The sequence below is a fragment of the Cryptomeria japonica genome, chromosome 3, assembly GCF_030272615.1.
Source record: "Cryptomeria japonica chromosome 3, Sugi_1.0, whole genome shotgun sequence".
Lineage (NCBI taxonomy): Eukaryota > Viridiplantae > Streptophyta > Pinopsida > Cupressales > Cupressaceae > Cryptomeria > Cryptomeria japonica.
Genome location: NC_081407.1, coordinates 976,359,267 through 976,380,980, shown reverse-complemented (window position 1 = coordinate 976,380,980; position 21,714 = coordinate 976,359,267).

Genomic DNA, 21,714 nt, shown 5'->3' with positions numbered 1-21,714 from the left:
TCATGGTGAGTTGGATATCTTCAAGGATCATTCTTATTCCTCACTCTTGGTCTACTTGGAGGTTTATCATCTAAGAGGCATTGCCCATTTTTTCTTGCTGATGCATTTTATTTTATGATTTTTCTTTTCATGGATATGGATCTTGAGCTTGTTCAATTAGTTTTGGAGGGTTAATTTTATGAGTGTTGGCATTCTTATTTCCTTATGCATTGTGAATCATTTACTATGAAATTCATTGATGTTGAGTTTAGGATATGTTATTGGGCTTATTCATTTGGATTGGGAATGTATTTGGTCTAATCTTCCTTGGTTTGAGATGCTTACCTCCATTTTGGTTATACAATACATGTTTTATTTGGTCAATGGTATTGAATATATTGGTGTTGTTAATTCTATTCTCCTTGGGATATTATGGAGGAGATCATACTTACCACAACTTAGCATTTAGAGGTGTGTGTAGAACATGCTATAGGTTTCGATTTGCATGTTATCTCTTTGGTATTGCTTATCTTCCTAGATTTTTAGATTCACATGACATTGGGTGTGAGGTTTTGTGTGGAGCTATGGTGATCACTAGACTTGTGGTCATGTGTTGTCACTTGTACTACATTTTTTCTTAGTGATGACATGGAGGTTCCTTTATCTCTTTCCATTATTTGGTGTGAATAACTTGGGGGTGCTATGAAATCTTGTGGTGAGATTTGTATTTGTAGCATATTGGGTTGCAAATTTTGCATATCATTGTGGATGTTCCTTGGTATACATGATTACAATTTCTATGTGACACTATTGGTGGAATTTGGATGCCATGATCATTTTCAAATTTGACATTATCTATGCATTGGGAGTTTCTAGATGTGTATTGATGGGCTTGTTTAATTCTCTTTTAGTAGTTTGTTAATCCCTTATTTCCTTAGAACTATAGAACTTTTACATAGAAACTTCAATATTTTCCTTATTTTAAGACTATTTGATAAGTACTATATGCATTTACTCATGGGATGTTAAATATAATATACATGTGCATGACTATTGATGAGAATGTGGTGAAAGAATCTGATTAGCATTATGAGAAATGTTTCTAGAGACAAACATGTTGTCATGAGTGTGAAGTAGGGTATCTGCAACTGCAACACAAACACTCAATAGATCATTACAAGCACAGTTAGCAAATTGAAATCAAATTAAAGATAAACCATGACAAAGTGACCTATCACCTCCTAAGAGATGTGAGTGTGGATTTGCTCTCAGATATGGATAAGCAATCCCAGTGACTTGACTACACCTAGATGGAGGATTTAAAATGATATGATATGCAAGCTAGATGAGATTGGTTATGCTAGATTGATCCAAGAGGAAAATTAAGCTAATAATATGCATGATTAAGCTATGATGATGATGCAATTAAGGTAGAATAGAGATTGATTATGCTATATGATTCAACAATCATGCTAGAATATGATCAAATTAAACTAGATCTAAGATGCAATTGCCTATGATATCAATGCTTAAATGATGTGCTAGAATGGATATGCCTATAGTAACAATGCATAAAATGATATGAGATGGGATCCCTTGTGCTCCAAAATGGGGGATATTTATAGGATTTCTAAGGCCAGGGGTGAGGTGGCAGAAATAAACGGTCAAGATTGAGTTTGAAGATATCAAGGGTGAAGTTGGAGGAGGTTGGAGAAGAGGTTGGAGGGAGGGACACTTGTCATCTCTGCGGTGACAAGTGTCAAGGAATCTTGCTCACAAGAGGGCACGTGTCTAAGGGAGGAGACATGTGGGAAAAGTGCCATGTGTCTCAAGGGGAGAATATCCAACCCATAGTAGGTTAGGATAAGGAGGTTAGGATGTGCAAGATTCGATAGGGTTAGTTAAACCCAGGATTAGGTGGAATGGGTTAGGCTAGGGGATGGTTAGGTTAGGTGGTTAAAATTTAGGAGCCATGTGGGGAATTTGAATTTAAAAATTCAAATAATAGGAAAAGGCTAATTAACTTTCAACAAACTCATAAATTGGTCTGTTTTAATTAATTAGGGGATTAGAATAAATGAATTTAATAGGGGGGATTAATCAATTTAGATTAATTAATCAAATGGGACTATTTAAATGAACTTAATGAATAAATCCTTAGATTTATTGATAAGTAGATGAATGGGGAATTAATCAAATTGCTAGTGAATTCAATTAAATTGGAAAGGGGGGTTAATTAAATAATTGATTATTTAATTAGTTATCTTCAAACCATTTTTAGGTGTATACATTTTGCCCCTCTTTGAAGTGAGGTGTGATGACGCGTTGATTCAAAGAATAATCTTAATTTGATGATGTTGATGTGATATTGGTTCAATAGGATGCCCCAACCATTGATTGCTAAATTGTGATAAGATGATGCCCCCTCAGAAGATCAATTGAGATAATTGACCTTTGGAGTTTTTGGATCTTTGCAAAGTTGATTACCCGATAGATTATTGGATGATTCTTGCAATTGTGGTCGATGAAAGTGTGAGTTCTTCAATCAGTTTGATGTGGTTCTTGATGTGATGATTGATAGAGTTTGATTTAATTGATAAGATTTATTAGATTGATGAGATTGAGATCAAGTCTACTTTCAGGAATGACACCTCCTTTATAAGACAAATATGATCAAAGCGTCTGGTTTTAGGAACGATATATCCTATATAAGACTTGATCAAAACGTCTGGTTCTAGGAAGGATTCATCATGTATAAGAAATGATAGAATGGATCAACTGAGATGGATTGATAGAATTGATAAGATTGATTGTATAAAGAACTAACATTTTGTTGATATCATGTTGCAGGAAGATTTAGATGCACTGATGTTGGTGCATTCGGGGAAATAGCATAAGATTCGCTTTGGGTCGACAAAATTGGGAAAGAGATGAGTCATCGTTCTGATTGTGTATACACCTATGATGATATATTGATGATTCCTTTGATAGATTTGGCCTTGGATAAGATGAGCTTTTGTGATCCTATGCAAGAATGAAATGCAAGCTAAATGCAAATGCAAATGCAAATGAAATGCAATGTTGCGATCGCACCAGTCATTGGGTTATTGCTTTTTATCATCATTGAGATTTTTAAAATGTGGGAAGTGAGTGCAAACATCTATGGTGTAATTGAACCCTGATGACCTAAGCACTACTTTCTTGGATTTTGATATTGCAAGTTAGCATAATAATCAAGGTATAATTGAACCAAGATGACCTAAGTGTTGCTTGTGTAAAACAGGCAGTATTAACCATTTCTATATGCCAATCCGAAATGTCTTCGATGATACTCTGATGATCATGTCCTGAGAAAAAATTGCACATATTAATGATTAACTTACAGACAATAGACAAGAAAATATCATGTTCCTTCCTTGTTCCTCTAGTCAGAGACATCCTGGAGTCACTCAGAAATCATGATAGCAAAACTCAAGATAGATAAGTTGAAACATTATGTTAAAATCATTAGTCAAAAGATATCATCCATTGATATGTGTTTGTCATGCTTAGAATGATAGTTGATAGTTGATGGTTGATGGTTGACAATTTGATCTTGTGTTCAACGTTGGATGTGTCTCAGTTTTCACTTGATGAGCGTTGTCTGACTATTGTTCTACCTATTTGATTAAGCTCAAAACGATATAAAATTTTGCCCCCAGCTAGGTGCAGGATTTTGCCCCAAGCCTAGAAACAAATTTATTATGATAAATATGATGATCCAAACCATGGTGAGAAATCACACGCGATGCCTGTGTATGTACAAAGGCTTTATTATGGATATCAATGCAAGCGAAAGGATGCATGAACCAATAGATGGAAGAGCTAGCTTACAGATAGTGCTTGTTTGCTAGGTTTTCACCATCTATTTTTATTGCTTTTCCACATATTTGATTTTCTTTTGCTTTTCATTGTTTTCGTTGTTTTTGTATTTTCTGGTTTTTCACTATTTTTTATTTTTTCTGCTTTTTCACTGTTTTTTTATTTTTCTGCTTTTTCACTATTTTGAATTTTTTTCCACTTTTTGTTTTATTTTTTTTCTGCTTTTTCACTGTTTTGGATTTTCTACTTTTGTACTTTTTTTTGGATTTTTCTGCTTTTGCATTGTTTTTGGATTTTTCTGCTTTTTCAGACATAAAACTTCTTCAGATGCATGCTATTGATGGGTTCGTCGAGCTGATCCCCATCCTGTGTTGATAGCTAATATGCTCGTGACCCAAATATTATTGTGACCACAAACGAACCTAACCAGTTTGGTTCAAACTTCCCTTTCTTTTCTCGATCTAACTGGTTTCATGGATTTTCCTTTAGTACTAGTTCCCCAACTTGAAAAGCTCATGTTTTGACCTTGTGATTATAACTTCAGCACATTCTTTGTTGATATACCTTTAAATGATGAGAGACATTTTGTCTTCATTCATGGATCGATTCTAACTCTTGCAATCTAGATACTCGTTGTTCTTCATCTGGGATAAGGCCTTTTAATGATACTCATAGAGAAGATATCTCTACTTCAATTGGCAGTATTGCTTCTGATCCATAGACAAGAGAGAAAGGTGTGGCACCTATTGGTGTGTAGATACTAGTACGGTAGGCCCATAAGGCAGGGTTCAATTGAATATGCCAATCTATGCCAACATCATTCACCATATTTTTGAGTATTTTAAAAATAGTTTTGTTTGATGCTTTTGCTTGCCCATTCTCTTATGGATAGTAGGGTATGGAAAATCTTTGTTGGATCTTGAATTTCTCACATATCTCTTTACATCCTTATTCTTGAACGGTCACCCATTAAAAGTGATAACAGTCATGGCTATTCCATAGCGATAGATGATGTAGTTCAATATAAATGCAACAATTTTTTTCCTATGATATTGATGAGAGGTACTACCTCAATCCATTTTGTGAAATATTTTGTAGCTATAAGGATGAATTTGTGACCATTGGATGAAGGATGATTTATCTTTCCTACTAGATCAAGAGCCCATTGGCAGAAAGGCCAAGATGCTACCAAAGCATGAAGTTCTTGTGCTGGTGCATGAATTAAATTTCCATGGATCTGACACTGTTTTCATGTTTTAGCTATTTGAAAAGAATCTCGTTCCATAGTTGGCCAATAATAGCTTAAGAATATGAGTTTTTTTGAAAGGGTAAGACCACTTGAATGAGTGCCACAAATGTTGTTATGGACTTCATTTAAGGCCTTCTCAGATTCTTCTTGCTCGAGACAAATTAAAAGAGTACCGTCCAAACCTCGTTTAAAAAGGGTATCTGTGACAAGAGTATAATGGGAGGATTGGAAAATAAAGTTTCTCTTTTGGTTTTTTGATAAGTCAGGAGGGAGGGTGTTATCTTTCAGGTATGTATAAGTTTGGCCATAGCGGGAGGAATCATGCCCAACAAGGTGACAAATAGTTTTGGAATCAAGATAATTATGAGCAGGGTAAAACAACTCTTCCACCAGGAATTTGTAATGCTCTTGATTTTCCTTTGTTTGAAGTAGAGAAGCAAGTGTTGCCATGACATCTACTGCTTTGTTGTCATTCCTTGGAATCTGCTCAAAATTTATTATTACAAAATACTTCTTGAAATCATCTACCATCTTTTTATAAGGCATTAGATTGTCATCCTTTGTTTGGTAATCGTCATTAATTTGATTGATGATGAGCTGAGAGTCTCCAAAGACGTGAAGTTGTGTAATGTTCCATTCTATGGCCATCTTGATCCCTGTGACCGAAGCTTCATATTCTATTGTATTGTTGGTGCATGGAAAGCTTAATTTGTATGCTTTTAGAATTGTATGACCTTGTGGCGTGATGAATAGAATGCCTACTCCTGATCCATGCTGCGTATATGAACCATCAAAGTATAATTGCCATGTTTTTGTGGTGACTGTTAGGATATCAACATTTGGAAATTCAATGTGTAAAGGACAATCATCTTGAAGTGGTGCCTCTGCTAGTTGGTCGGTAATGACTTGCCCTTTGATAGATTTTTTGTCCACATACTTAATATCAAACTCACTTAGGATCATGATCCATTTTGCTAATCTTCCTGTTAATGTCGCCTTGTTGAGTAAATACTTCAATGGATCAATTTTAGCAATCAACTTGATGGAGTGAGATGATAGATAGTGTCTTAATTTTTGAAAAGCAAAAACTACCGCCAAGCATACTTTTTCTATTGGTGAATAGTTGAGATCGTATCCTACTAATGCTCTGCTGATGTAGTAGATGGTGTGTTCTTTTTCTTCATTATCCTATTGTGCGAGCATAACTCCTAATGATACTTAAGTGGTTGATACATAAAGTAACAATGTCTTTCCTGGAATTGGTTACATTAGGATGGGTGGTTGCATGAGATACGCCTTGATTTTGTTGAATGCATCCTCACATTGATGGTCCCACTTGAAATTAATATTTTTGTGTAATAGATGAGTAAATTGTTGACATTTATCTGCTAGTTGAGCAACAAATCTTTTGATTGACTGCAGTCTTCCTTGGAGTAATCTGAGTTGACTGATATTCTAGGGAGATGCCATTTCCATGATTTCTTTGACCTTGGCTGGATCTACTTTGATACCCCGAGCTGAAGCAATGTATCCCAATAGCTTACCTGAAGTGACATCAAAGGCACATTTCTTGGGATTTAGTCATAGCTTGTACTGTTCTAACATGTCAAAGATCTTTTCTAGTATCCCTATATGTTCTTCTCTGTTGCATGATTTGGCCAATATGTCTAACACATAGTCTTCCATGAATGTATGCATCATGTCATGGAATATCATTGTCATAGCTCTCTGATATGTAACACCTGCGTTCTTTAGTCTAAAAGGCATGGCATTCCATAAGAAAGTACCCCATGGACATGTGAAAACTGTCTTTTCTTGATCTTCAGGTGCTATTTTAATATGATTGTATCCAGAGAAACCATCCATTAGAGAAAACATGGAGTGTCCAACAATTAAATCCACAATGATGTCAATGTTAGGCAAAGGAAAGTCATCCTTTGGACATGCATTATTAAGATCTTTGAAGTTTGTGCATACTCTGATACTTTTATCTGGTTTGGAAATAGGAACAATGTTTGATACCCATTGAGGATATGCTACGGGTATGATGAATCCTACATCCAGTAATTTCTTTAATTCTTCTTTGACCATAAGAGTGATATGAGGATGCATCTTCCTTAATTTGTGTTTAATTGGTTTGGCTCCTGGACTAACATTTAAGTGATGCATAATAAGATCTGGATCCAACCCTGGCATGTCTGCATATGACCAAGCAAAATTGATTTGTTGTCGTTTGAAGAATTCCATATATTGTTGCATTTCTTGTTCTGATAGAGAAGTTGTTGAATTTATAATCTTTGGTTGCTTTGTTGTCCCAATGTTAACTGCCTCTATTGGTTCGATCAAAATTGATGACCTTTCTTAATAGTACTCAAGTAAAGTGTGAAATCTCCCATCTTTCAGCGCCTCAAGGAGGTTTTCACTGTTATATGTGTAGACACCTAAAATTGTCATGTCTAATTAAATAAATATTTTATTTATTTAATTATCTAAGCTTAATTCTTCTATTAATTAAATAAATCTTTATTTATTTAATTAATTCATTTATCCTCTTCTAGCCTTATTTCTCATTTAAATAAATACATTTATTTATTTAAATTATCCTTTTCCTAAATTAAATAAATATCTTATTTATTTAATTGATCCCACTTCTTCTATTAATTAAATAAATCTTTATTTATTTAATTAATTCATTAGCCTTTTCTACCTATGACACATGTCACTCATCTCTTAATTCATACACTACCTACCTCTCTCATTATTTTTATTATTTCTTCTACCTACCCTCTAATCATAGCCGACCTCCTTTTACACCTCTCAATCTTATCCCTCTATTTCATATTGTGTCTTCTATTTAAGGAGATGCCTTCTTCATTATCAAACCCTAATCGACAATTCAGAGGACTTGACTACACTACGATCCTACTTGCAACCACATTCCGTTCTTTGTTGAGCTCTTGTGCACATAAAATCTGAGAGCAAATATATCAAGCAAGATCAATGGAGATAGGAAGAATGGAGATCAAAACCCTATTGGACATGTGATGGTATAATCTTTGTGATTTCATGTGATTTGCATTGTCTTAGGTAATCTTCATATGTTATGGTGGATCTTTGTTGTTGTTAGGCTAGGGTTTTTGTGGTTGAATCTATTTAGCCTTTCAATATTGTTGTTATTGTTATCCATTTTCACCATATACATTTTGGCACGCCCGGTGGGACTCTTGTCCCTTTGCATTTAACCTCCTTGTTGCAGATCTTGTGTTTTTGAAGTTGCAGATCGGACATTTTCGGCAGCATTTTTGGTATTTTCACGTCTTCGCACTTTCGGATCGCGTTTTTATTTTTCAGGCGCGTCTGCGACACCGAGATCCGCATCTGTGTTTTGTCAAAATTTTATTTTGTAGGTTCCAGGAAGGCGCGTCTGTGTTACAGAAGCGCGTCTATGTCATTTTTACCCGCGTCTGTGTCGAAAAGGGGCATCTGTGATTTGTAAGCGCGTCTGGGTATCACAGAACCGCATTTGTGTTCTTCAGGAGCGTCTGTGTTGGGGGTAATCGCGTCTGTGTATTTTCTGTTTCAAAATTTTGAAATTTTAGTGATTCAGTTTTCAGATTTTTGCATTTAGGGTTTCAGATCTGGTTTATTTTTGGACTAACTCTTTCAGATCTAGCTAACAAATTTGGTGCAGTTTGTCTTGGAAGCAAAATCGTTTGGTTGAAGGCCCCTATTTTCACAAAGTCGTTTGGGTTTTAAAATTTACCTAACTTGTGTGCTTGCAGGAAGGGGTGATCATTTGAAACAACCCAAACTACTAACAAATCTTTGGTGCAGGTCCTTGGCAAGGTTTTTTTTTTTTTTTTTTATTGTATGCCTTGTTTTCATAGACTAGCAAACACTTCCATTGGTGCACTAAAATTGAACCATTGTCTTTTGTGTCTTGAGCAATAGGCTCTTTTTGTTTAATCTTTAGAGGGCCTGTCTTCCCGTGTGGTCATTAGGACTACTAGTGAGAAGAGGACGACCCAAGTGGTAGCGAGGAAAACCCACCTCATCCGAACCACTATAATCAAATGTATTCATGGTGAAAACTATGAATAACGTGTGCTGATTAGTTCATACCGACACTATGTCTCCCCATAAACCCGTTTGATCAAATTTATTTGATCATTTGTAGGGCGTAGCCCCTACCGGCTGGGAGCCTTCTGTATTTACAGAGCTAAAAGTGCCGCATGTATGGCCACACGAGCGAATGCCCTTACTAGCACCATTTTATTTTAGAGGCCCAAATCCTTCTAGTTGTTGGGGCAGGAGGTCGGACCTCTGGTAGCGGCTCACACACATACGGTTCTTAGTAGAGATACAAAGTTCACCATGGGGAGTTTTCATGGGGACTGATGCTTGGCTGACCCGAGAAGTGAGTGCCGAGGGTGGAGCCAGTGAGGTCAAGCATCTAAGTATTCGCTCTGAATACCGTAGCCTCAGGGGTAAAACCCTATGTGGGATCAACAACTATTGTCTTGGCTAGCCATAAGAATTGTGCTTGACTTATGTTAAACATTCAAACAATCAAGACCAAACAACAAAACATTGTGTCTTTTGTGTCTTCAAGTGTATGCAAAACAATTTTACATCAAACAACACACTTTTCTTGGAGTCATTTTGGAGTCTAAACACTTGCAAACATTGAGTCCTCATCAACATTGTGTCCTTTTGTCACGAAAAACAGTCAAACAGTCAGATTTGGTCACAACAAAATGACTTCACAGATTGGAAAAAATTGCACAAATTTTACAGAAACGCGTTTGTGTCTATTTTAACCGTGTCTGTGTTGTCTAAGCGCGTCTGTGAAGAGCAGAATAGCGTCTATGTTTATAACAGCGTCTGTGTTAAACAGAGTAGCGTCTGTGTCAGGAAACTGCGTCTGTGAAGTATACAGTCGCGTCTGTGTCCAGAATTGAAAAAAAAACTGTTACAGTCTAGCAAACATAAACAATAAAATCTCAGAAGCGCGTCTGTGTTAAATAGAGTAACGTCTGTGTCAGGAAACCGCGTCTGTGAAGTATACAGTCGCGTTTGTGTCTAGAATTGGGTCTTCTTCATCCTTGTATAGCCACTGTAGCACATCTTTGTCTTTTGTTTCCTCTGATAAGTTCCTAGCACTAACAAATGCTCCATCAAATATTGGAAGATGTTTCACAATTGGTTGTTGTTTAGAGTTTGATGATTTTCCATAGGATTTAGGAGAAAGTGGTAATTGGGATAGTGAATATTCTCCATTACCTCGATCTCTTAATTGTATTTGTTTTTCCGTAGACAAAATTGAGGCAAATGATTTTTCTTTGGATTATGTGTTCGAAGACAATGCCTCCCTATTATGAGGAACAATGGCCTCTTGAGCTAGTTTTAGATTACTACAGTACTGAAATGGATTTGAATCTACTGAGATCGTGATTTCCTTCCCATTGTAGGGAAATTTTAGGCACTGATGATATGTTGATGGAACAACCTGTATGTCATGTATCGAGGGTTCCCAAGAGTATGTTGTATGATATTTCCAAGTCTAGAACTTGACATGCTATGTCTTTCTGCAAAGGTCCCACTTTGATGGGTAATATCACAATTCCTTTAAAGGAACGCTCTTCTTCATCATATGCTTTGATGGTGATCTTTTTCCGCGGATCAACTGTATCTTTTGAATAACCTAGAGAATGAACAAGACTCAATGAGTAAATGTTTAAGCCATCTCCACCATCTATTAGGATATGTTTAACGCGTGTCTTATGAATGAGGACTTTAATATGCAAGGGAGTATTATGGGGATGTTGCAAGGACATGTCATCTTCTTCGGTAAATAATAAGCATTGAGGGGTTGTGAGGTGTCCCACCATGGTTTAGAATTGATCTATATCAAGATCTTTGGATATTGTTGTATCTACTAATGCTCTTTCTAGAATTTCTTTGTGTGCAGGTGAAAGCTTTAAAAGTTCTAAGATGGATATTTGCACGGGAGTTTTTTGTAGTTGATGCACTAGATTGTATTGTTTTGTAGTGGATGATGTGTTAGTTGTAGTGTTAAATTCTGTGAGAAGCAAGAATTGAGCCAGGATCTGATGTCGGTCATAGATCACATGCAACTCCAAGCAACGGATGATTGAAGATCAAAATAGCTGAATGAAGATAAATCTGATATGAGAGAAAAATAGAGATAAAGAAGAGAATTTAGAGAAGACTCTCACTGAGCTATCACTTCACTTGTGAAGGTGAGAGTATATTGCTTATTATATAGAAAAATAATAGCATATACAACCAAGAGGTGCATTAACTCCCACCTCCATAAAAAGTGAGAGGTTTTACCTACTACCCCATAAAAGGTGGGAGGTTTTTACCTACTTGGTAAATGTCAAAATATGTGGCATAACCTCCTTACATGAAAACAAAAAAGGAGTTATAAGAGGTGGCACATAAGGCCAAAAGAGGGTGAGAAACCCAACTACCCCATAACCCACTTAGGAAATGACAAAATAGTGGTTATGAGAGGTGGCACAAGCAGCCAAAAGAGGGTGTGTAACTCAACTACCCATGTGAGGTGGAGAGTTACACATGTAGCTAATGTATTCCGCCACGTGTCCTCATATTAACCACACCTAATAAGCTAAGCAAGCTTAATAATATATGTGTAGGAAAAATAAATACCCCTTAACATAAGGAAAATAAAAAAACCTACACTAACACCCCCCCTTAAGCGTAGCTTAGGTGGGTGAAAAGATGGGTCTCGGCAAATGAGGCCATGTTAGGTACCCATGTACATAAATATCCCCCCCAAAAGAAGAAGCCCCCCATAAGAGGAATAGACCCCCCCAAAATAGAGAGAGAAAGAATGAAGGACTAAGAAGCCCCTCCTGAAGTAGACACCTTTTGCATCCCAAGCAAAGATCGCAAATGAAGGAACTTGCTTTTAGTGAAAGGTTTGGTGAAGATGTCCGCAGTTTGCTCCGATGTAGAACAATACTTAAGATCAATGATGCCTTCCTGAATGAGCTCCCAAATATAGTGCATATGTATCTCAATGTGTTTCGTCCTCTGATGATGAACTGGATTTCTTGAGATCTGTATAGCACTCTGATTATCACAAAAGATGATGGTAGGCTTTCTGACTGGAATACCAAACTCAGTAAGAATATTTTGAAGCCAAATAGCCTCAGTGGTGGCATTGACTGCCCCTCGATACTCGGCCTCTATCGATGAAAGAGCAATTGCAGACTACTTCTTGCTCGACCAACAAACTGGACCAGAACCAAGTGAGAAGCAATACCCAGAAGTAGACTTGCGATCCTGAGAATCACCTGCCCAATCTGAATCTGTATATCCTACCAAGTCAATATCCACACCTACTACATACTGAATTCCATAATTGTGAGTACCCTGAATGTAGTGGAGGATCCGCGTAGCTGCTTTCCAATGCAACTCATGTGGCTCCTGCATGAATCTAGAGACCATGCCCACAGCATAAGAAATGTCGGGTCTCGTATGAGTCAAATAAATGAGGCTTCCAACAAGCTGTCGATATAAAGTGCCATCAACCAAGGGTGAAGAGCACTTAGCCTCAAGTTTGACCCCTGACAAAAATGGAGTAGGTGCAGGCTTACAATCAACCATGTGAAATCTGGAGAGCATATCAAGTGCATACTTGGGTTGTCCAAGGAAGATTCCTGAAGATGATTGAGTGATCTCAATTCCCAAGAAGTAATGCAGAAGACCCAAGTCTGACATCAAAAATCTATCATGTAGAGCAATTTTCACTGCTTTGATGGTGGATGAGTGACTCCTTGTGAGTAACAAGTCATCAACATAGAGAACCAAAAATGTGAGAGTTTCATCCTGTTGCAGAATGTATACGTTTGGATCAGAATGGCATCGAGTGAAACCAACTGTCAGAAGAAATGAGTCCATCTTGGCATACCAAGCTCGAGGAGCCTGTTTGAGGCCATAGAGAGACTTTCGAAGTTGACACACAAGTGAAGGATCCTGAATAAACCCCTGTGGTTGCTCCATGTAGATTTCCTCCTGAAGGTCACCATGAAGAAATGCACTCTTCACATCCATCTGATGAACTTCCCAACGATGGGCTGCAGCTATAGCAAGAACAAGTCGGATGGAATTCATCTTAGCAACTGGAGCAAAAGTCTCAGAGTAATCAACCCCTGGAACTTGGGAAAAACCTTTTGCTACCAAGCGAGCTTTATACTTATCAACTGACCCATCCGCTGCAAATTTTGTTCGATAGATCCACTTGCATCGAACAAGTTTCCTTCCCTTAGGAAGAGGAACTAAATCCCATGTGTGATTCCTTTCCAAGGAATTGAACTCTTCTTGCATTGCAGCATCCCACTCAGGAACACTTGAAGCTTCTCGAAAGGACTGTGGATCAGAAGCTGAAGCAATGAAGAGATGTGGAGCTTGCTGAAATTGTGACCTTGTTCTTCTAGTATCTAATGGATCACCAAGCCAATCTCCTGCTGACTCAAATGTTTGTCGAGCCCAAAGAGGCACTGAGGCTGGAGAGTCTGGGGGAGAATTATCAACCTCTGAATGATGACTATGAGAGGAATGTGAATCCTCATCATCACTGTCACCATCTGAAGTAGAGGAAGAAGACTCCTCATCAAGATTAGGAGGATTAAGATCCTCTGAAGAACTGTCATCATAATGCAATTTCTCCAATGTGATAGTGGATGGAGAAGTGGTATGAGAAGAACTAGAAGAACTCTCCTCAAAACGAACACTCCTCTCAATGAACAACTCATGAGTAGTGGGATGGAGAAGCCTATACCCTTTGACATCATCTGGATATCCAACAAATATGCAAGGCTTACTCTGCGGATCCATAGCCTTGCGTTTTTCAGCTGGAATGTGGGCCCATGCAAGAGAACCAAACACTCTAAAGTGTTTAACTGTGGGTTTTCGACCAGTCCAAGCTTGAAAGGGAGTTACCCCTTCACAGCTTTATGAGGAACTCGATTCTAGATGTAACTCGCACAGTTGATGGCCTCTGCCCAATACTGAGGTGCCAAAGACTTGGAGTGAATCATACAATTAGCCATCTCCTTCAAGGACCTATTTTTTCGTTCTGCTACACCATTTTGTTGAGGACTGTATGGAACTGTGTGCTGCATGTTGATACCTTCTGAAGCACAAAACTGTTCAAACTGATTATTAACATATTCACCCCCATTATCTGTACGCATAATCTTGATGAACTTCCCAGATTGTTTCTCTACAAAAGCTTTGAAATCTAGAAAATTTTCAAAGACTTCAGACTTTTGTTTGAGAAAGTAAACCCATGTATATCTAGAAAAGTCATCAATAAATGTCAAGACATATCTAGCCTTGCTGAAAGATGGTTGTGGAAATGGTCCTGCCAAGTCACTATGTACCAACTCCAATAGTTGTGTAGCTCTCCAAGCTTTACCTTTATCATACTTCTCCTCTGGATGCTTACCAAGAATGCACCCCTGGAAAACTCCATCAGAAAATCGAATAGAAGGCAACCCTGAAACCATTTCTTGTTGACTAAGTTGTTGCAAGTAACGGTAGTTCAAGTGGCCAAACCATTGATGCCACAAACAACTCACCTCATCTGCATGAGTGAGTAAAACTGTCGAAGGAGAGTCAGGAACAAAGTGAGAAAACTGATATAATCTAGAATGATGATCTGCTTTTCCCACAACAACAGTAGACCCATTATGCATTTCGCTGATTACCACTGCATTTGATGTGAACTCAACTCGCTTGCCAGAACCAGTGTGAGTGATCTGATAAACAGATAGGAGATTAGTTGATAAAGATGGAACACAAAAGACATCTTGAAATGTTCCTTCACCCACATCAACAGACCCTCTCCCATGCACTTCAACAGGAGTGTCATCACCCATTAGGATGGAAGACATAGAACATGGCTCTAAAGATGTGAAATCATCTTCTGAAGAAGCCATGTGGTGTGAAGCACCTGAGTCAATTATCCAAGAATTTGGTTGTGAAGCAATAGCAACTAGGGCCTTACCCTTTCCTTTCCCCTTACTCTTATCTATGTCTTTAGAAGATCCTTCCGATGAACTCTGTTTGACTGAATCAGGAACCTTGATATTATTCTTTTCAAGAAGATTTGAAAGGTGATCAATTTGTTTCCTTAAACACTTATGTTCATCATGACCAGGCCTCTTACAATAAGAACACTTGACCTTCTCCTTCTTAGGTTGTTCACCTTTTGATGAAGAGGTTTCATTGTCTACTTTTGAAGTAGCAGATTTCTGATCTTTCTTCTTCTCTCCTTGGTTCTTTTGTTTCTTATCTTGCTTACTAGACCCTTTATGTTCTTTTATGCCTTGATTTACAACTAAGGCATGTGACTTAGAGGGCTTTATTGTACCCATTTGAACCAATTTGTCCTGCTCCCTAGTGAGTTTTGCAGCAAAATCATCTAAAGAAGGCATTTTGAATGTGGTACCTAGGGCACATTTAGTAGCATAGAATGTAGAAACAAACACTGAATAATTAGGACCAAGCTTAGAAAGAATACTCAAGATCAGTTGCTTATCATCTTTCTTAGTTCCACACTGTTCCAACTGCAATCTTATAGACTTAAGTTTAGTGAAGAAGTCTTATATAGTATCAAAATTGGTTGGATTCAACCCTATGAGTTCATTCTCCAATTGATGACCTCTTAGTTCATCCTGCTTACCAAAGAGGTTTCCCAAAGTAGTCCATACTGCATTTGGTGTAGTAGCAGATTCAATGTGAAAAAGAAGGCCAGGAGAGACTGACATGCACAATGTACCAAAAGCTTCATCACATTTATTAAACCATTTAATCTTTTCTGCAGCATCTTGAGGTTCAGTTTCAAGTCCCATAGTAACACGATGATATCCATGTCTTTTCAGATATATTATCATCTTAGATTTCCATTCAAAGTAATTATATGGTGTTAAAAGTGGAACTGTAGGTGCATCCATGATAGCAGAAAAGAAGATTGCAAAGAGTCAAGAAGAGTGCAAGAAAGAAGACACAAGAGACACCCCCCCTTTTCACTAGTCTTTGAAATCACCCCCCCCCCAAATATTACAAGGTTGGCACTTTATAATTAGTGCATTTACAAGGCTTTTATCAGATTACAATGCTTTCTAAGGCTTTAATGGCCATAATAGAAAGTTTAAATACATATAAATTTAACACAAAATCTGAAAAAATTAGCCTTATTGCTGCTCAATGTATCTTAATACCTTTCCAACAACTATTCGTTTTTGTAAAATAGAGTTGTGAGAAGAAAGATATGATCTATAGAACGGAAAAAAACATGCAGCTGATTCAACCTGCAATATCTAACAAAGAAGGGTAGAATATTTCAATAAGACCTGCAATTATGAAGAGTGCTCATTTCCAGTTTTCCGTCAAGTACTCATTTGCAAAAAACTGACACCCGAGGCAAAAGTTATGCAACTTTTAAGAAAGGTTGCTGAATTTCCTTGATAGAAAAATGACTTAAGCCTTGTTGAAACTTGATTTCTGCAAAAATTATTAATTTTATAGAAAAACCCTCCAAAACCCAGAAGTTTTTCGATGCTGGAAACAAAACCCAGAAATCTTTTTTTCTGAAAATGAACGGAGATTAGAACACTAGGGCCGAAATGAAAATAGCTCTAGTAAAATATTTCACTCTGATTTTTTTTTACTGTGTTCTCCAAACTCTAAATTTGGTGAAATAAAAGTCACTTATGATTTTCACAAGCCTTCTGGACACTCTGGAAAAGCTAAAGAAGCCTCCAATATTACCAAAAATGCTGCAATCACCCAAATCTCAAAGAACACATATATAAAACCAGATTTAACTAGAAGCTTATTTTCCTTTAAACTATTCTGATTCTCCAGATCACACGAAAATGTAGGAGAAGAGCATACTTGGTTTTTAAGAAAAATATTAGCTATCTAACAATCTCAAATCTCTCAAATAAATCAGAAAAGCAATGAGCTATACCAGACAACACGGCTCTGATACCATGTTAAATTCTGTGAGAAGCAAGAATTGAGCCAGGATCTGATGTCGGTCATAGATCACATGCAACTCCAAGCAACAGATGATTGAAGATCAAAATAGCTGAATGAAAATAAATCTGATATGAGAGAAAAATAGAGATAAAGAAGAGAATTTAGAGAAGACTGTCACCGAGCTATCACTTCACTTGTGAAGGTGAGAGTATATTGCTTATTATATAGAAAAATAATAGCATATACAACCAAGAGGTGCATTAACTCCCACCTCCATAAAAAGTGGGAGGTTTTACCTACTACCCCATAAAAGGTGGGAGGTTTTTACCTACTTGGTAAATGTCAAAATATGTGGCATAACCTCCTTACATGAAAACAAAAAAGGAGTTATAAGAGGTGGCACATAAGGCCAAAAGAGGGTGAGAAACCCAACTACCCCATAACCCACTTAGGAAATGACAAAATAGTGGTTATGAGAGGTGGCACAACAAGCCAAAAGAGGGTGTGTAACTCAACTACCCATGTGAGGTGGAGAGTTACACATGTAGCTAATGTATTCCGCCACGTGTCCTCATATTAACCACACCTAATAACCTAAGCAAGCTTAATAATATATGTGTAGGAAAAATAAATACCCCTTAACATAAGGAAAATAAAAAAACCTACACTAACATGTAGGACCCGACAAAACAACTTTAGCTTTGCTTCTTGTAATAGCATGAGCTGGGTCTTGATGTTGTTTCTCTTTAACCAGTCACATTTACCACATTGTCATATGCATAAGCATAGTTCAGCTTTGCTTTACCTTTACCATTTTGCACTGCTGATGATTCACCCTTCTCATAGTTAGGAAGTGGAGTTTTGAAAGTCGTGTAGGATTCGATTGTTGTATGTCCATCCACAGTTATCACTCCATTATCAATCAAATCTTGGATGACATGTTTTAACCGTTGACAAGTATCTATTTGGTGTCCTTTGTTTCAATGGAAATCACAATAATGGTTGTCGTTCAACTGAGCAGGTTTTACCTTGGGTTCAAAGTTTCTTGCTAACCCAAGTGGTTCACCAATGTTTGTAAATTTCCTTCGAAAGAAATTGTTGAAAGTTGATTTTTGATGGTTGCTGTTTTGTTGAGCCGATGCTGAGTGATTGGATAAATTAAAAACCGGTTGCTTTGGTTTTACATTGTTGTTATCCACTATCCCATCGTTGACAACATTTTGATTTCTATTCCAAAATTTTAACTTATCATTGTTGTTGTTGTTATTGTTATTAGGAGGATGAACTCCTTCTTTGTATAGCTTCAACTCACCCTTCTTTACCATAACTTCTTCCATTCTGATTTCATTATCAATCATTTTTACAAAATTTGATGACATTGCATTTTCAGATTATAACTCATGTGATCATTTAAGTTGTTGATGAATATATCCATTTTCTCGTATTCTGCAATTGTATGAGGATATCGTGAAGCTAACCATCTCCATCTCTGTAGAAACGTCATGAAAGGTTCTCCACTCTTTTGTTTAGTATTACATAGGTCGAGCATTATGACCTCATGTTAAATGTTGTAAGAGTATTGTGAAACAAACTTATCCACCAATTCTGTGAATGATCTAATTCCAAGTGGAAGTTTGGAGAACCATTCCATAGCTATTCCACTTAAGCTCTTTGGAAATAATCTCATCAGGTATGTATCCTCATGTGCAAAATCCATACTCATTGTGCAAAATTCTCGTATATGATCCTGGGGATTAGTGCTTCCATCATATTTATCATATCTAGGAGTTTCACAACCTATAGGAAACAGTATCATGTTTAGATTTATGTCGAATGGGTAAGGAAAGATTTCTTGAAGCGAGTATCTTCTAACATTTCCTCTTTGCATATCTTGAATTTGTGTTTGCAACATTTGTATTTGTTGTGTAAGAGTTGTGATAGGATTACTAACATGATTTTTTCTTGTATAACCATGAGTTTGCATTCTATTATGATATTGATATATTCTTGTATCATCTCAACTCTTTCTTGTGTCCTCATTAGTTTCAGCTTTGTTGAGAATTTCTACATCATCCTTTTTGGGAACATAAGTTTCCTCATCAGTTCTTGTGTTATTAGGAATTGATGCATCCTTTTTGTGACCAAAAATCTCCTCATGTCATTCGTTATCATGGAAAGGATCACTTCTCTTTTGTCCTGAACTGCTCATATCGAAATCTTGGGGGAGTGTAGCACCAGATTTTTCTAACATAAGAAAGTATTTTTCTTTTTCTCCCTCCAATATTTTCTCCATAAATTTATTGAATTTAGGATCTTGTTTGATTTCTCTGATATGTTGATCTGTTACCTCTTCTTGTATTTTATTTTTGTGTTCCATGTTCCTACAATCTTTAGTTATTTCAAATGTTTCGATTTATGTTTCTTCGATCTTTCATCTTTGAGCCCTAGTTAAAACGGGCATACATGTGTTCTAAATGATTTTATGAGGTTTAAATCTTCTATAATGTGTCATAATAAGTGATGAATTGTTGAGGTAAATATGATAGATTGATAAGACACGAAATGATCATTCAAGTATTTGCCTTTTTGCAAGTTTTTCGATCTTAGTTTTTGGAGTGCAATTTTTGTGATTTTTGATATGGCTAGGTTCAATAGGAACAATATATCCTATGATAGAGAATGAGGTTAATCTGATCAAGCGTTGTAGTTTTGTGATAAAGGATGATAGATCCTTATGAGAAACTATGTTTGAATGATCGATTTATCAAAGAAAATGTGATGCACTTTAAGATGTTAGATCTTGAAATTGTTGGGAATGAATACTTGAGAACTTTTAGCATGTCTAGTCTTGAATCTATTTTGACACAAGATAACCTAACTTAGTGACTTGAGAAGATGACCTAGTCTCTATGTTTGACTGTCTGAGAAATGGGTTGTTTTTGTTTTATGATTTTGGTGCAGTTTACCAGAAACGCTAACAAAATGACTAGAAACGCTACTAAACTTATCGAGAATGCTGCTATATTGACCAGAGATATTAACAAACTGAACAAGAACGCTGCTATACTAACTAGAAATATTTCTATATTGACTCGAAACCCTGACAAATTGACCAGAAACGTTACAAATTTACCAAAAATGCTGCTATAATAACCAGAAACATTGTTATACTGACCAGAAATGCTGAAAAACTGACCAGGAACACTGAGGATCAGACCAAAAATGCTATTTTGTAGTACAGTGACTCTAAAGTTTAAAACATTGATGTTTAGACTCAACAAATTAGGTGTTTGAACTTAGGAGATTTTTGTTTTGACCTAACTTTTTGATTTTCAGACTCAGATAACTGATATTTAGACCTAGCAAGTGCAAACTAGGAGATCTAGTGTTGAAACATGAGCAATTTGGCATTCAACCCAGAAGAGCTGTTGTTTAGACCAAGAGAGCTAACATTTAGACCAGAAGAGCTGACATTTAGACCAAGAGAGCTGACATTTAGACCAAGAACTCTATTGTTTAAACTAAGAGAGTTGTTGTTTCGACCACGAAAGTTGTTTAGACCAAGAGAGTGTTGGCATTTGATTGAAGATTGTATTGATGAACTATTGTGTTGTCATTGATGTCAATTGTAACTGGTAATGATGTTGTTATGCAACAGATAGTGGAGCAAGTGAAGGAAACCGATATTACTCTAGAGGCAATGAGATCAACTGGTAACCCTACCTATTGATATGCCAAACCCTAACCGATGGAGCTTGGTGAATCGGTTGTATTGATTTATGATCAAATGGTGATCGGTAATGTTTATTCCACGTATGCATGTTGTATATGATGAGTTTCAAGAGGTTTTTGGCACGTTGAGATAACGATTTTATCTTGGGAATGAGCAAGTACATTGCATGAAGAGGAAACCACATGATGAGTTATAGGAATTGATGAATGATGATCAAGGAGAAATCAAGGTTGTCTTGAACAATATGTTGATGATTACTATGTAATCTAATGGTCATACTTGAACCGATTTGTTTGTAATCTCTGTGAGATCTTAGGTTTGTGATGTGTTACTTGTTGGTATTATGGATGTGTTGCATTAGTTTTGTCATTGATGTCAACACTTATCTTTCTAGAGAGCTTTGGTTATGTTACCAACACATTGTGTTCACCAGTAAGTTCAGTGACTTATGCACAGTCACTGGTATTTGGTTCACCGACAGGTTATATTGTTCACCAACATTGAGGATGACTTGTTATCATCTGGAGATCACTTGGTTATGTCGAAGACATGGTTTGGATACTTGGTTTTGATATCCTGGTTATTGATCTAATCTGGTTGACATATTTGTTGTTACCAGCAAATTGGTCTAGGTTATGCATCGGCACACGTTATCTATTCCAGATTAGTACGACACGTTATAAAGATGATTTATTGATTGGATATTGTTGTAAATGTATTAAGCCAACATGATGCATCACATCTTGACTTGTTGTAATTGATTTTATTGTAACATTCTCTGTGAGCCGACCCTATACACTTGGTCTTAGGTCTTGATATATATGTAAGGACTCATTTGTGAGATGAGATA